This window comes from Lithobates pipiens, unplaced genomic scaffold (genome assembly GCF_037356315.1).
Source record: "Lithobates pipiens isolate NorthernLeopardFrog02 unplaced genomic scaffold, aLitPip1_a1.2 Scaffold_13, whole genome shotgun sequence".
NCBI classification, from domain to species: domain Eukaryota; kingdom Metazoa; phylum Chordata; class Amphibia; order Anura; family Ranidae; genus Lithobates; species Lithobates pipiens.
Window position 1 is genome coordinate 397,917,431 of NW_027507718.1, and position 16,428 is coordinate 397,933,858.

The window sequence follows — 16,428 nt, forward strand, 5'->3', positions numbered from 1 at the left end:
GATTTTTGACAGCCTAGGGTGAAACCTCATTTTGCCGCCTCCCCCTTGACGCCACCACTGACTCCACCCCCTTTGCCCTGAACATGTATACCATACCATCAATGCAGCCTCACCAGCGCTCATCAAATGAAATCTCACCAGCGCCCATAATTGCAGCCTCACCAGCACCCATCAAATGCAGCCTACCAGAGCCCATCAATGCAGACTCATCAGCGCCCATCAATGCAGCCTACCAGCGCCCATCAATGCAGACTCACCAGCGCCCATCAATGCAGCCTACCAGCGCCCATAAATGCAGCCTCACCAGCACCCATCAATGCAGTCTACCAGCGGCCATCAATGCAGCCTCACCAGCGCCCATCAATGCAGTCTACCAGCACCCATCAATGCAGCCTCACCAGCTCCCATCAATGCAGCCTACCAGCGCCCATCAACGCAGCCTCACCCGCACCCATCAATGCAGCCTACCAGTGCCCATCAACGCAGCCTCACCAGCACCCATCAATGCAGCCTCACCAGCTCCGCCCATTAATGCAGTCTATCAGCACCCATCAATGCAGCCTCACCAGCTCCCATCAATGCAGCCTCACCAGCACCCATCAATGCAGCCTCACCAGCGCCCATCAATGCAGCCTACCAGCACCCATCAATGCAGACTCACCAGCGCCCATCAATGCAGCCTACCAGCACCCATCATTTCAGCCTCACCAGCACCCATCAATGCAGTCTACCAGCGCCCATCAATGTAACCTCACCAGCGCCCATCAATGCAGCCTACCAGCACCCATCAATTCAGCCTCACCAGCACCCATCAATGCAGTCTACCAGCGCCCATCCAAGAAACCTCACCAGCGCCGCCCATTAATGCAGTCTATCAGCACCCATCAATGCAGCCTCACCAGCGCCCATCAACGCTGCCTCACCAGTGCCCATCAATGTAGCCTACCAGCACCCATCAATGCAGCCTCACCAGTACCCATCAATGCATTCTACCAGCACCCATCAATTCAGCCTCACCAGCACCCATCAATTCAGCCTCACCAGCACCCATCAATGCAGTCTGCCAGTGCCCATCAATGCAGCCTCACCAGTGCCTATCAATGCAGCTTCACCAGCGCCCATCAATGCAGCCTCACCAGCGCCCATCAATGCAGCCTACCAGTGCCCATCAATGCAGCCTACCAGTGCCCATCAATGCAGCCTCACCAACACCCATCAATGCAGCCTCACCAGCGCCCATCAATGCAGCCTACCAGTGCCCATCAATGTAGCCTCACCATCACCCATCAATGCAGTCTACAGTGCCCATCAATGCAGCCTCACCAGCACCCATCGATGCAGTCTACCAGCGCCCATCAATGCATCCTCACCAGCAACCATCAATGCAGTCTACCAGTGCCCATTAATGCAGCCTCACCAGCGCCCATCAATGCAGCTTCACCAGTGCCCATCAATATAGCCTCACCAGCGCCCATCAATGCAGCCTCACCAGCGCCCATCAATGCAGCCTCACCAGCGCCCATCAATGCAGCCTACCAGTGCCCATCAATGCAGCCTCACCAACACCCATCAATGCAGCCTCACCAACACCCATCAATGCAGCCTCATCAGCGCCCATCAATGCAGCCTCATCAGCGCCCATCAATGCAGCCTCACCAGCACCCATCAATGCAGCCTTACCAGCACCCATCAATGCAGCCTACAACACACATCAATGCACCCTACCAACACACATCCATGCAGTCTCACCAGCACCCATCAATGCAGCCTACCAGCACGCATCAGTGCAGCCTACCAGCATGCATCAGTGCAGCCTACCAGCACGCATCAACGCAGCCTACCAGCGCCCATCACTGCAGCCTACCAGCGCCCATCAATGCAGCCTCACCAGCGCCCATCAATGCAGCCTCGCCAGCATCCATCAAGGCAGCCTCACCAGCACCCATAAATGCAGCTTACCAGCCCCCATCAATGCAGCCTACCAGCGCCCATCAATTCAGCCTCAACAGCACCCATAAAATTCAGCCTCACCAGCACCCATCAATGCAGCCTCACCAGCACCCATCAATGCAGCCTACCAGCACACATCAATGCAGCCTACCAGCGCCCATCAATGCAGCCTCACCAGCACCCATCAATGCAGCCTACCAGCACACATCAATGCAGCATACCAGCGCCCATAAATGCAGCCTACCAGCACCCATCAATGCAGTCTACCGATGAATGAATGTTTGCTTGCTTACATTCATTCAGGAGTTGGGACACAGACAGTCTTCCACCACTCTGACACTATGTGAGAATGGAGCAGCAGCTGCCAGCTGATACTGAGACTTAGTTACTTGCTGCAGAGAGAAGAGAGTAGGAACATCAGTGGTTGGGCATCCTAGGCAGCAGTGCGCCCTAGGCGGCTGCCTAGTGTTAGCACTGGCCCTGCCCCCAAAGTGTGCCAGCTTACACCTGATTTACATACTAGACACAGACAACTACATGGGTGCCCACACTGAGGAAGGAGCGTGCCAACTGGGCACTCTCTCCCTGACCACTGCACCTGTCATACTGACAGATGCATGGCCGAGTAGTTGTGTGGGTGAAGCGTGCGGGTGGGACCTGCTTGTCCAGCACACCAGGGTACCATTCTTTCATACGCGCTCACCAGTGTTGCCAGCCAACAGTATTTTTACTGACGGCAGCCAGTAAAAACGGGCACTTTTCACCTTCCAGTAAATGCCAGTGACAGGAAAAGGTTGCCAGTAAAAAATATGGCTATGATGCTCAGTTTGGAGGGGCACATTCACAGTTCTGGTCCAAAGCCATCCAAGTGCCTGCTACAGTGTGTTCAGGGACATGTTGTGTCAGTGATCTGTGCTGCTGCACACTGCTGTCAGTGTCACTGTGAGAGTCAATTTCATGTGAGTCCTGGCCCTGAGCTACTTACTATATCGAAAATAAAATATCTACCTTAAATCACATTGCTAATTGCATATTATACTTGTTTGTAGCCTAAATACTGACATTTGCACTTAAATGCACCCGCCGCGAGCTCCATGAGTAGGATCGCAGGTCCCGCAGACTCAATGTCCGCGAGGATACCCGCGATCGTCTCACGGAGAGGAAGATAGGGGAGATGCTAATGTAAACAAGCATTTCCCCGTTCTGCCTAGTGACAGCATCACTAATCATAGCTCCCTGTAATCGGGAGCGGTGATCAGTGTCGTGCCACACATAGTCCCCCCTCCCCCCCCCCACAGTTAGTATCACTCCCTAGGACACACTTAACCCTGACAGCGCCACCTAGTGTTAACCCCTTCACTGACACTCACATTTACACAGTAATCTGTGCATTTTTAATCGCACTGATCGCTGTATAAATGTGAATGGTCCCAAAAATTGTCTGATGTGTCCACCATAATGTCGCAGTCACGATAAAAATCTCAGATCGCTGCCATTACTAGTAAAAAAAAAATTATTAATAAAAATTCCATAAAACTAACCCCTATTTTGCAGACGCTATAACTTTTGCGCAAACCAATCAATAAACACTTATTGCAATTTTTTTTGTACCAAAAAATGGGTAAGAATACGCATTGGCCTAAACTGAGGGAAAAAAAAAAATGTTATATATTTTTTGGGGATATTTATTATAGCAAAATGTAAAAAAAATAATGCGTTTTTTTTTTTTCAAAATTTACGCTATTTTTTTTTTCTGGCCATCCCGCACAGCCTAGCTACACAACAGCAGAAATGCATTCAATGGTGCCCTGCAAGTTACTGCTTACATGTGCACAGCAGAGGGCAGATACATAGCCATTATTTAATTAGCTGCCCTTTTTATGTGCCTAATAAAACATTTAGTTAAGGGTGGTTCACACCAGATGCAGTACAGTGCATTTTTATTCTTCATCAAAAATGCATTGACTGTATTTAACATGAATTCCAATGGCCCTAGTTCACACTCCCAGTTAACAAGGATAGCTTGCCACAAATTTGTGGCAGTGTTGAATTGTAAGCTATTGGCAAAAGCATGCAGGCATAAGACACACCTTTTGCCACGCCCCCTTAAAGGAGAATTGGAGAAAAAAACAACAATGATTAAACCTACAAGTGCTTTTTTACCACTACTATTCCTTTACATTGGCTTTTGGAATTTACAATGCAGCAATTTAGAAATCAGATGAAAGGTTTAGCACTGGAGTGGAAAACACTTTTTGATAGATAAAAAGTGCATTTAATATACATCTATATAGATCAGACCAAAATGAGGGACAGAAGAGGAGGAATGAGGGACAGAGGGGCATTGCTCCAGATCAGGGGCAGTCCCTCAAAATGAGGGACAGTTGGGAGCTATGTAAGTCTTGTTAACTTGATGCAAATTTTCATAGGCAAGCTGTACACTTGCAGAGTACTTGAAACACAAGTTCTAGTCGACACGTTTCCAATTTGTAGCAAATTTATGTGAGAAGACTCTAGAAAAAGCAAAGTTGCAGTGGTGAGTCTACAGCAAGAGTGCTGCAAGTCTACAGCATGAAAATTCAGCCACAGTGACCCCTGTGGTGGGATGACTATTGCACAACATAACTAAGTTGATCTAGTCATGTAATGTGGACTTACCGCAATTGTGCAATAAACCTGTGAGGCCTGCAAAGTCTAGCAATAGCTTAGCAAGTCATTTTAAAACTTGCAGGACAATTGCTTGCTATCTGGGCTGGTGCAGTGCATCAAAGTCTAGTCAACAAAAGTACAACATGTAGCATTTTTCCTGTATGGAACGCATCTAGAACACGATAAAATGCATCAAAAACATACATACATACAACAAACACAAGGGAAAAAAAGAAAAGGGAAAAATACACTGGAATGCACCAAAAACATAAAAAAAAAGTACCAAAAAAACACGGTGTGAACGCCAGCTAGGTGCCCCCCCCCCCCCCCCGCCCCTTTACAGGTAATCGTCAATGTACAATATGCAATTATCTACCCTTGATCTTTCTATCTAATAGCTTTTATTGAACCTTTATTGCCTTTTCTCCTTTTCTATATCAAAATGGGAAATAACTCTAGTCTATAAAATAATGTCAGTCCCTACCCTGGAATACACATAGTTACATAGTTAGTCTGTTTGAAAAAAGACAGATGCTTCTTTGTAAGCATTACTAATAACCTTTGTTATGTATTCCTGCTAAGAAGAAATAAAGAATTTAAAAAAAAAAAGAAAAAAGACACAAGTCCATCCAGTTATACATTTACAGCTTGTATAACAGTGTAAATTTGCTGTCCCCTCAAAATAACTCAACACACAGCCATTAATGTCCAAACCGCTGGCAACAAAAGTGAGTACACTCCTAAGTGAAAATCGCCAAATTGGGCCCAATTAGCCATTTTCCCTCCCTGGTGTCATGTGACTTGTTAGTGTTACAAGGTCTCAGGTGTGACTGGGAAGCAGGTGAGTTAAATTTGGTGTTATCGCTCTCACTCTCTCATATTGGTCACTGGAAGTTCAACATGGCACCTCATGGCAAAGAACTCTGAGAATAGGAAAAAGAATAGTTACTCTACATAAAGATGGCCTGGGCTATAAGAAAATTGCCAAGACCCTGAAACTGAGCTGCAGCACTGTGGCCAAGATCATTCAGTGGTTTAACAGGACAGGTTCCACTCAGAGCAGGCCTCACCGTGATCGACCAAAGAAGTTGAGTGCACGTGCTCAGCGTCATATCCAGAGGCTGCCTTTGGGAAATAGACATAGGAGTGCTGCCAGCATTGCTGCAGAGGTTGAAGGGGTGTGTGGGGGGGGGGGGGGGGGGGGGGGGGTGCTGGAAAATAACGGAGGCCACACACAATATTGACACATTGGGCCCAATTTGGACATTTTCAATTAGGGGTGTACTCACTTTTGTTGCCAGTATTTTAGACATTAATGGATGTGTGTTGAGTTATTTTGAGGGGACAGCAATATACACTGTTATACAAGCTGTACACTCACTACTTTTACATTGTAGCAAAGTGTCATTTCTTCAGTGTTGTCACATGAAAAGATATAATAAAATATTTACAAAAATGTGAGGGGTGTACTCACTCTTATGAGATACTGTATATGGATGAATAAAATAAATAATAAAAATGTCACAAACTAGGACAGTGGTGGTCAAATTATAAAGGTATGGAGAGCCTCAAGTACGGCCGCACAATAGAAGCTCGTGTTACGCATTAAAGTACATCAAGACCTTTATAAATATTATATGGCTACACAGTTGGTGATGATAGGGAGATGGCTGAATCCGGATGGATTTGACTCTGCCACTATGGTAGAGGTCACAATGGTCCAGTCGCAGGAGGCACTGCAGTCATTGCCAATTCGTGGATTAAAATATAGGTCAGATCTGACTCCTTCGATGATTACAACAGTAAAAATATGGAGAGCAGCCATGGCAAAAGAGGACCATTTGAGAGGGGATTTATCCCCAAACACAATCCAGAGCTCCCACATTTAGATTCCATCCAAGATCCAGGGGCATGGACTATATTTGGTATTAAAAACGATCACAAGTTGTACCCGAAGGGAGAATTATTTCATTTGCTGAAATAAGAAAATGTTGGAATATACCTGGGAACTACACTTTTAGATACATGCAGTTGGTCCATGCTTTATTGGCTCAGTTCCCGGAGGGGATCCCACAATTGATATAAACATAATTAGAGCAAATGGTAAGGAAAAAGACCAAAAAAAAAAAAAAGCTAATTTCAATTTTATATAGCTACTTATCTAAAACGACATTTTCAGATACAAGTAAGCTATGCGAAAGCTGGACAAGAGATGTTCCAACATTAGCAGATAAAAACTGGAAGGAGATATGGAGATCTCCACTCCAAATACTAGTATCTCTGCGAGATAAATTAATATAATTTAAAATAATACACAGAAGCTATTATACACCATACAAATTATACAAAATATTTCCAACAAATGCTCAAAACTGCTGGAGATGTGCAGGTACCCCAGGAAATTTCATCCACATATTCTGGTCTTGTCCAAACATAGTGATATTCTGGAGGGAGGTTTTGAGAGTAATTACTATAGTAACATCAGTCTCTTTAAATCAAGAGGCAGAGATCTGCCTATTAGGACTAGTAGGAAATAATATCACCCCTATAGGAAGGAGAATACAGGTGGGTCTGTTGCTTTTTTATAGAAAGACAATAGTGCTGAATTGGAAGAAGGTGGAAGCCCCAACGTTAACACAGTGGAAACATTTAGTAAATAGTAATCTACCACTATATAGGGAAACATATTGGAGTAGAGGACATGGAGAGAAAATTGAGAGAGTATGGGCAAGTTGGATAGAAAATTCCATAACGGCATTAGGATCATCCCTCAGATGATGTCTTTTAAAGACGAAACGCGTCAGTGTAACGGTGTATGAAATTTGGTAAACTACAGTGGACAAGACCAGAGGTGTACAATTTGTGTGGATTGCGCAGATTCCAGGGGATGGGTGAGCAGTGTGGTCAACCGCAGAGAACCTGATGAGCCTGCTGAGTCTTGTATTTTATGCCTGTTGAAGAATTGCGTTTGTGAGTTTATATTTAGCCTTATTTATTGCAATAAAATTAATTGATGTTTGACGGAATTGCACTATATATGGTTCCATCTTTTTCTCGTACAACAAACATTGGGGAGGATTGAAGCTGTGGTGACAACAAGATTAAACGGGAGGAGACAAATAGCCGATTTCACCGGTGCATTTCGGTAAGAATATTACCAAAAGGGGGCCTTCACTGATCACAAGCCTCCTATGTGTAGAACTCACGTGTGAAGGTGGTGTGGAAAACACGGTGGTGGTGAAGAAATTAAAACATAAAGAACCTACTCTGTAGAATTCTTCTTTGGACTATTTGCACACACAGCTATGGCGATGTGTTGTTAATGAACTATTTCATTAATTGGTCTATTTGCATATCATTTGCATCTTGTAATTGAGAGTCAGCGAATATCTACTCACTAACGAGTGTATTCATTGTTTGTCTTTATTAGCGCTGCTGTCCGGTATAATAGTAGGTGTTCAGGAGACCGTGAGGTTTCATGACATTTTATCTGTTCACTGGATATTTGTTTGTGTTCTCTTCCTGTTTCTGTCTTCATGCTAAAAAGACATGTTATGATATTTCTCCTTATAAAAGTAAAGTATTCTCTGCAACCAAGAAGTTTCCAGCTCAGACTTCAATACTCTGACAACACAGCATTGGTTTCAGTGACTGCAATAATAACCCTCAGCATTGGTGCCAGTGACTGCAATAATAACCCTCAGCATTGGTGTCAGTGACTGCAATAATAAATCCCAGCATTACTGCGAGTGACCACAATAATAATGCCCAGCATTAATGTCAGTGACTGTAGTTAATCCCCAAAACTGATTATAGTGACTGCAGTAATAACCCCCAGCATTGTTGTGAGTGACTGCAATAATGACCCCTAGCATTGGTGTCAGTAGTCACAATACAACTCCCAGCATTGGTGCCAGTGACTATAATTACACTACACAGCATTGATGTCAATGACCACAGTAATACTCCCTGTGATATAAACAAGGGTATAGTTGCAACTTCCATGAAGTTGGATGCTAGGCAAAGTAAAATGACACATCTCCATCTAGTGATTTTTAAGCTTCTTCTATCACACAGCTACTGGCAGTGTCAGACTAGACCACCAGATCCTGGATATTAAATGGAAGTGCAGGTCCCTGTCGCCTCTTTACTGAGAACTGAGTGATCAAAGTCTGCTGATTGCTCAGTTCTCGGGTCCACTCTGAGTACAGACTGATGACTGTCAGTCACTGGAGCACCGGACTATGCAGGGGGCGAGAACGGCTGGCTTAGCCTCTCAGTGGTACGCTGAGAAGCTGAGCCACCCGCCGGTCAAGCACCTAGGTTGATACCAACATTATTGTTGGGATCCCTGCGGAGCCTGGACCGGCTCTGTGATGGCTAAATTCCACTGTCGGCTTTATCTGGGTGACAGGAGTGCAGAATTAAGTGCAACAAGCTTTAGCCATATTTCTCTTTTAACCTCAGCAGTCAGTGTTTCACAGTGTCCCTCCAGACCCCAATTTCAGTATCTTACTGCAACATTCCTCTCTTTTTGTGATTTCAATTTGCAACAGCAGCCATACCAAATTCACTGTGTACAGATTGCTCAACCTTGCTACTTGTATGATCTCAAACAGGACCAGCAGATTTTGAAACTAATTATAATTTATTGGTGTTTACTATGCTTTAAGCGTCTTCCCGAAGGACTTGCTAGCTCCAATGCACCATGTGTTTGCACATGTACTGCACCCTCCCTGTATTACAGTCTTCCAGCTCCCCATAATGACTCCATGTGTAGAGCACAGCTAGACTTAGTTCCTGCACAGCAGCATATTGCCAGCCTCAGTAAATACTTAAAGCACTGCAAACTAGTATAGGTCTGCCTTTAACCTGTGTTATACTCCTCTGCCGCAGCAAGGGCTCTGGTGCTAAGCTTGTGCTGGAGCGCTGGTTTGTGGTGACACTTGTAAAGGAACATCACCTGTAACCTATGTTATATATGAGTATCAGCCAACTGATCAAACAATCAGCAATGTGCAACTTGGTGTTTACCCACTGGCACTCTGGAAATTTTACCCCCCTTCATGACCAGGCCATTTTTTTGCAATACGGCACTGTGTTATTTTAACTGATAATAGCGTGGTCGTGCAAAGTTGTACCCCCCCCCCAAAAAAAAATGTATGTCCCTTTTTTTCCACAAATAGAGGTTTCTTTTGGTGGTATTTGATCACCTCTGCATTTTTTCTTTTTTGCGCTATAAACAAAAAAAGACTGACAATTTTGAAAATAAAACAAACTACCATATTTATCGGCCTATAACACGCACCCCAAGTTTAGGAGGGAATTTTAAGGAAAAAAACATTTAGGAGGGAAGTTTAAGGAAAAAAAACTTACATTTAAATGCCCATCAATGTAGCCTTATCAGTGTCCATCTAAAGCCTTGCCAGTGTCATATGCAGCCTTGTCATGCAGCCTGTCCATCATTGCAGCCTGGTCAGTGTCATATGCAGCCTGTCCATCATTGCAGCCTGGTCAGTGTCATATGCAGCCTTGTCATGCAGCTTGTCCATCATTGCAGCCTGTCTATCATTGCAGCCTTGTAATGCAGCCTTGTCCATCGTTGTCCCCTTGTCAGTGTTATTTTCAGGTTCTTTTATTAAAAATGGCACCGCCGAGATGTCCTGTGTATCTCGGTGGCGCCCGGTAGTTCTCGGCCGCCTTCGTCACTTGTTGCTAGGCAGAACGGGGAGATGCTGTTTACAACGGCATCTCCCCATTCAGCCTCCCCGTGAGACGATCACGGGTATCCCCGCGGCGATCGAGTCCGCGGGACCCGCGACCGGACTCACGGGGGTCCCGACCGACACGCGAACACGCCGCCGGCGGCGCGCACGCGATGGCAGGGTGGCATATAGAAATGGACGTACCTGTATGCCAATATGCCTGCCCGTGCCATTCTGCCGACGTACATCGGCATGTGCCAGTCGGGAACTGGTTAAGAGGTCCTGTCATGCTTTTCTATTACAAGGGTTTACATTCCTTGTAATAGGAATAAAAGTGACACAATTAAAAAAAAACTGTAAAAATGTAAAAAAGAGTAAAAAAAAAAAAATAAGATTTTTTTTTTTTTAAACGCGCCCCGTCTCGAAGAGCTTGCATGCAGAAGCATACGTGATTAGCAACCGCATATGAAAACGGTGTTCAAACCACACATGTGAGGTATCCCCACGATCGGTAGAGGGAGAGCAATAATTCTAGCCCTAGAACTCCTCTGTAACCTAATTCCACGAGTGGGGGCACATTTTTGAAACGTGACATGTTGGGTATCAATTTACTCTGCGTAACATTACCTTTCCAGAGGTCTTTGGCTCCCTGGAGCTTCCATTTTGCTTGTGTGAAGCCATCTCTGACTTCCTGCAGCTTCCCACTTCACATGCATGAGTCACACAGCACTCTGTGAATGGATCTGCGGTCTCCTGGGCAGGGGCGGCCCATCCATAGGGGTGGCCCTATAAATAAAAAAAAAAAAGGTCCTTAAGTGCACTGTGTTGGGATACCGGACACAGTGCACCTATGGGAAGCGCCACGTCTATGCAGTCACGAGATTACAGACGTGGCGCTTCATTTGTGGGCATTTAGCCCACCTTGCGGCGCTTTCTGAAGCGCAGAGTACCTTCCACCCCTTTGTAGTATATATTACTACGGCCGGGCGGTTTGATTGACATCTGAGTTGATGTCACTTCCTGTTTTCTCTCTCCAATTGCACCGAGGAGAGAGGAAACAGGAAGTATGATTGGACGGACCTCTCCACAGGAGACATCGTTGGAGAGGAAAACACACTGCAAGGTAAGTAAGGGGGGGGGGGGGGGTTTGATGTGAGGCTGCTGCAACTTGGTGGGACACATGCTGCTGCAACTTGGTGACACATGCTACTGCAACTTGGTGGGACGCATGCTGCTGCAATTGATGGTGACGCATGCTGCTGCAATTTGGTGGTGACACATGCTCCTGCAATTTGGTGGTGACACATGCTGCTGCAATTTGATGGGGACACATGCTGCTGCAATTTGGTGGTGACACATGCTGCTGCAATTGATGGTGACACAGGCTGCTGCAATTTGGTGGGACACAGGCTGCATTTTGTGGGACACAGGCTGCATGTAAGGAGGGACTCCGCTGGGGGCACCTGATGTAAGGACGAACTCCGCTGGGGACACCTGGTGGCATCCTGTCCACCTTTAGGAGTTCCCTGAAAACTCATTTATTCAGGGAAGCCTATCCCACACCCACCTAACTGTCCCCGAGCCACCCCATCAAATCATTCTCTGCAGCTATTACCTTTTGTACCACCACCCCCTCCCTTTAGAATGTAAGCTCTACAAGCAGGGCCCTCCTGTACCTTTTGTATTGTACTGTAATTGTATTGTCCCCCCTATACATTGTAAAGCGCTGCGTAAACTGTTGGCGTTATATAAATCGTGAATAATAATAATAATCTCGTGGCAGGAGACATGGTTAGTGACATGATCAGGGCTCCCACTGATTCTGCATTATGGTGAGTTAAATGATTTAATTTTATATTACAATGTTATAATAGAAATAATGCGCTTCAATCATCCTGACACCATAACATCCATGGTGCCGGGATGATTGAAGTGCTAACAGCAGGTGTTTGAAATATCTTTAGCTGCTGATTGTTAAACTTTCTAGAATACACATATTTCTATTGTTGTGTAGGATCAGGACCTGCTGTCCCTCCATCCCTCTCTCCCTCTCCCTATGTCCTGCCTTCATCTCAGACACTAACCACAACACCTTAGAGCCACGCCCCCTATTTCGCTGAAACCAAGCCCATTTTCACCAAGTGGGAGGGGTCAAAAAGGAAGGGCGGGGTCTGGCACCCCCCATCCTAAAACTTCACCAGCCGCGACTGCTCCTGGGACCTGTGACGTATCCCAGGAGGGGGGCAATCGCCTAGGCGATCCAAGCAGAAGTGGGATCAGATACTTGTCAAAACTAGGTATCAGCTTCCAGATAGAAAAAGTTTCCAAAAGTGGTAGAGGAGGCAGGAGGAGGAAAAGTGGAAATTTCCTTTTTAGATGAAGTGTGTGATAGAAGTGGTAGTACCATGGGGCCACTTTTCTAGTTTTTACTTTTGTGGCCCTAACATTCGTTGGTTCTAATACATTTTTACCCAATCCTTGACTAAGGTGATATCTGATGGCACCCTACTGACCACGCCCACTTTACTCACACCCAAAAATTCATGCTACCATTTTAAACATTGTTTAAAGTTATAGTAAAGACCTGTTTTTTTTTTGTTTTGTCTTTTAATAACAAATATGTTATACTTACCTTCTCTGTGCAAAACAAGAGAAGCCCTGATCCTCCTTATCTTGGGTCCTTTGCCAGTGCTTTTAAAAGTGGATGCAAACCCCATTCATGAAATCTGAGCCCTAAGTCCCGTGTCTTTCTGCTGCTCTGTTCCTCTGTTATCAGCATGATAACTTCTGACAAGTTCTCTGACACAGGAGATAAAAGCAGCTGAAAAACTGTGTCGGGGAGGGAACTTAGAGATAGATTAGCAGAGAGCTTGTCTATTCACAGCACAGCATGCTTCTTCATTCCTTGGCTTATGTGGAAAGGTGTGTGTGCCTTTCCTCCAATAAACTCACACTCTGTATGCCCAGACTCCCCTCCCACTGCTTAAACAGGAAGAAAATTTTCTAACATGATGTGCACTTTCTAAAGAATGTAGAAAGGGGAAGACAGCAGATATACATGTAAAATTTATGTAGGGAAATTTGTTAAATCTCTCTGTATTGTCTGAGGCTGTTCACTTCACTGGGTATTTGTGAGGGTTTACATCCACTTTAAAGTGATATTAAAGTAAAGTTTTTTTAAATAACAAACATCTCATACTTACCTACTCCGTGCAGTGGTTTTGCATAGAGCAGCCTGATCCTCCTTGCTGTTGGGGCACCCAAGCAGTCTCACACCGAGCCACTGCTCTACGTGTCCATTTAAACATGGAACAGTAGCTTGGCCCAACCACCTCTCTCTTCTCATTGGTTTACTGGCTGAGATTGACAGCAGTGGGAGCCGTCTTAGCCATTGAGGGAGTCTCCCTAGAGAGCGGAAGCTCTCGCGAACATTGTTGGATTGAAAGGGGGCTCAGGTAGAGTATTAGGTGGGCTTAGGTGAGAGCTGTACACAGAAGCTTTTTACCTTCCTGCATACAATGCAGGAAGGTAAAAAACCTAGACCCTTTAGAACCACTTTAACCTGTTGCCGTGAGCCAAACACATATTTGCAGCCACTAGGTGGGTGGGCTTTAATGGGCACTGCATATATGTATCCATAGGGAATGGATTTCTGAGCTGAGAGCATGCTCACTGCATACTCCCAGTATAGTCAATACAACACCAATTCCAAAAAAAAGTTGGGACGCTCTACTAAAAAACAGAATGCCTCCCGTGGACCTCCGGGACAGCCACTTGAGGATAGAGTTGGGATCATGGCTGGCCTGCCCTCCAGTTTGTTTGGGTCTGCTCCCCCCCCCCTTCTCCCTTCCTCCCCCTCGGTGGGTCCCCCTCCCCCCCCTCCCCTCCCCCTCCTTTCCCCCCCCCCTCATGTCCCCCTTCCTCTGCCCTTCCCCCCCCCTTCCCTCCCCATCTCCCATCCGCCGATGCTTACTATGACGACCTAAGCTTACTTATATGGGTATATCTCCTGTATTGTGTTTGGTGATAGATGATCTGTTCTTGGCCTCACGGTCGGGGTATTCGATTATCCCTTTTCTGTTGTGTGATACTCTGAACTACAATGTTAGTCTGTAACTACTTGGCTGTACAATTGAGTTGTTCCTCTGCCTTATTCTGTTTTGTATCCTGATGTGATATCTTTGAAATAAAGCACTCCTGTTTTCAAAAAAAAAACTGAATGCAATCTCATAACCCATATTTTATTTACAATAGAATACATATGAAATGTTTAAAATGAGAAAATGTGCAGTTTTATAAAAAAAAAAAAAATAGGGTAATCTTGAACCTGATGCTCATTGCAAGCTTCCAGCAGAGTAAATAAAATGTCACAGAAAACTACCGATGCATACTTGCGATGGGAAGCTTCCAATCATGTGACCACTATGACAGCCAATCACAAGATCGGAATGCCTACCTCCATCTCCTGGCATTTAAATTGGCTTAAAGTGCCAGGGGGTGGTGGGGGAAAGGGGTTAAAGGGGAGTGAGTGAACACAACCTGTGCCTATTCACTGTGTACACTGCACAAATATGCCACTATCCTTGTACCCACAAAATACTGCAGTAGCAGGAAATACAGCAGCATCAGTATGAGGAAAAAAATGACCCTGTGTTAGTAGTGTTACTGGAAGGAAAAAAAGGCTCAGTGTCTGTGCCAGTGGGAGAAGTAAAACAAATAATGCAAGTGGATGTCAGCTGATGGTGGAGACAAGAATGAGAAAGGAGAGTAGTTTATGGTGGAGACAAGCAGCAAAGAAAGGGCAGCTGTTTGTGGGGAAAGGCGGTACAGAGGGAGGCAGTTGATGGGATAGCACACACAGGCTTCGTCATCCTCTCCAAGTCTCAGTCTTTCCCCCCAGTGTGGCCCCTGCATATGATGCCCTCTCCCCAGCAGTTGGTATCAGATAAGGAGACCATTCCCAAGCTCTAGGGCTTTTCTTTCTCCCTTGTTCTGGTTCAAGTGTCCAGGAAGGACACTGCCAATCACACTGTTCAATCATGCAAGGAATAGAACCTTAAAAGGACTGTCAATCAGGGTTACAATCTAGGCCACAGGCTACAACTGGAACACATCCGGGTACACTATCTTGGGACAGTCTACTGAAAGCCAAAACTAACCCCAGAAATGGGGGATGTCTGGGAACCTTTATTAGATGGACATCCAGGAACATAGGTGTATCCAAGATGCACTCTCTGTTATTAGGATCAAAGTGGCAGCAAGATATAATTCAGCCAAACTGGGTCTCTTTCTCCACAAAGAGCCTTTGCTCTGTTCCATGTGCTTCATGAACTTGTGATAGGGTTGCCACCTGTCCAGGATTCACCTGGACAGTTCGGGTTTGGAATCATTTGTCCAGGTTTCAGACTGTCTGAAACCCGGACACATTATTTAGACTGGACTATGGCTTCCCAGCAGCCTCAGATCCATCTGGATGAGAGATGCTGACTGCCAAGTGAGCTCACCATCCATCCATCCATCTGTGACTGAAGTCTCCCACTTCTCTCTCTTGCCTCTGAGTGAGTACACTAAGGCAAATTAGGGTTCTCAGAGCACCCCTTACATCAGAGTTCCCCTTTACATCAGAGACCGCAGTGTTCCCCCTTACATCAGAGTCCTCTCCGTACATCAGAGTTCTCAGTGTTTCCCCTTAAATCAGGGTTCCCAGAGCATCCCTTATGTTAGAGTCCCCAGTGTTCTCCCTTACATCAGAGTCTGCAGAGTCTTCCCTTACAGTGAAAGGGAGATTTAGATGTAAAAGGAGAACTCTGATGTAAAGGGGGACTCTTGTTATTAACTTCATATGACTGGAAATGTTATTTAGTAGCAAAATATATGTATAGTTTATACTATAAAAAAAATTGTTGTGCACCGCTAAAGTGTTCGGGTTTGACTTGAAGAAAAGGTGGCAACCCTAACTTGTGACTCATGTAGTGGTAATTTCTGTGTTCATTTGGGAATGGTAAACAAAGGAGTTCAAACCTTGCTTACTGAACTCAAGTAGGGAAGATGAACTGTTTGCCCTATTCTCGGACTCAACATGTTAAACACTTTTGTGCACAGCCAAAAGTTCTGCATCGAATCA